General features: G+C 36.1%; 1 non-coding gene across 1 annotated transcript; it reads right to left on the bottom strand.

Annotated features, from left to right (window-relative positions):
- Window positions 1-982: 982 nt before the first annotated feature.
- LOC122110476 lies at window positions 983-1,084 on the bottom strand. The gene has a single exon (XR_006147877.1). It is a non-coding gene; the product is annotated as a U6 spliceosomal RNA (small nuclear RNA).
- Window positions 1,085-1,718: the final 634 nt, after the last annotated feature.

Below are 1,718 nucleotides of genomic sequence, written 5' to 3'. Positions count from 1 at the left end.
ACCAAAGTTGTAAAGTTCATTTTTTGGCATAATGACTTGTACATCTCATTGTTGCAATTGGTCCACTTGCTCCTCCTTTGTTTCCCCTTCCCATCCCTGCCCATCTTCCACCCTCCACCCCCACTAACCCCTCCCCCACCCCAGTCCCCCCACTGTCCACATCCCTCAACCCCCGGCCAAAATCATTTTTTGACACAACGACTTATTCATCTCATTGTTGCAATGGGTCCACCTGCATCCCTATTTAAATGATTTGTGTTTCCCTTCCACTCCACAAATAGTACCAACATCAAATACAGTGAAAACAGGGGCTTTAGCTTGCAGGAGGAACATACAAAGCAACAAAGAAATGATCTTATAAATATCTTAGAAACAATCGCAAGAAAGAAAAACCATTTGAATCCTTATCTTGGGGTTCATTTTGCCTAACATCAACTTACATGATGTTTTCTACTTGTAGCAGACACATACTAGTTATTGAAAATAAGGAAACCATGGGACCTATGTTTCTTTGGGCCTGGCTTACTTCACTTCTTTGGGCCTGGCTTAATTTACTTAATATAATTTTTTCCAAGTCTTTCCATTTCCTAACAAACTGGGTGATGTCATTCTTTCTGATGGAGGCATAGAATTCCAGTACACACACACACACACACACACACACACACACACACACACATACACACACACACACATTTTCTTGATCCATTCGTTTACTGTGGGACATCGGGTTTGGTTATATATCTTAGCTTTGGTAAATAATGCTGCAATGAACATAGTTTTGTTGGTAGTTTTAGTATAATCTTGTTTGTGATCATTTGGGTGAATGCCAAAATGGGATTGCTGGGTGTTAGGGGCGCTCTATGTAGTCTTTTGAGGAACCTCCATACTACTTTCCAAAGTCTTCGAACAAGTTTAAACTCCTAACAACAAGGCATTAAGGTTCCCTTCTGTCCACATCCTATCCAGCATCTGTTCTTTTAAAAATCTGGAATGCTTCACGAAGTCGAGTGTCATCCTCAGTCAGAGGATATTCTTCTCTTTATTGTTCCAATGTTAGTGTATGTGCTACTGAATTGAGCACAGAACAATTTTATATATAAAGTGCAATTGATTTTCTTAAACTAGACAATTCCACAAAAATTAAATTCAAAAGAATTGTTGTGAAATTTTAGAACCATGTATTTCTTACATAAGAACACATTTAAGAATAAAGTCAAGATTGACATGTCCAAAACAAAATAATTCCATATATTTGTTGTTCAACGGATGTGTAGGAGGAGGAATTCAATTATTCTGTACAAGGAACCTGCCATAATGAACACTATAGGAAGTGTTAAGGTTTGTTAAAAGTTTTAATGTTTTAAATATGTTTAATTTTGGGAATTTGCTCATATATGCCAAAATTAAGACTATTTAGCACGCTGTAAAACTTTTCCATAAAGCATTTAAGATTCATGGTAGCAGTCATATACTACTAAGTATGTACATTTCAGAGTTTATAGAAACTTTACTAATGAGGAATTGCAAAGTGTTTGTGTAAAGAAGCAGAGTGAAGATTTAAGACATTAACTTCACAGTTTCTGTTAAAATTTAAGGGATTCCTTACTTTATATGTTAGCGAGGAATAAATGATGGTATAAGCCATATACAAATGATGAGATGAACCATAAATAATAATCTTAGTGGGAAACTTTAAAGGCTACTCATAGTCTATA

The sequence above is a fragment of the Dipodomys spectabilis genome, unplaced genomic scaffold, assembly GCF_019054845.1.
Source record: "Dipodomys spectabilis isolate Male_0828 unplaced genomic scaffold, ASM1905484v1 ptg000078l, whole genome shotgun sequence".
NCBI classification, from domain to species: domain Eukaryota; kingdom Metazoa; phylum Chordata; class Mammalia; order Rodentia; family Heteromyidae; genus Dipodomys; species Dipodomys spectabilis.
The sequence above is the reverse complement of the archived record's forward strand: the minus strand, read 5'-3'. Positions and strand labels throughout refer to the sequence as shown.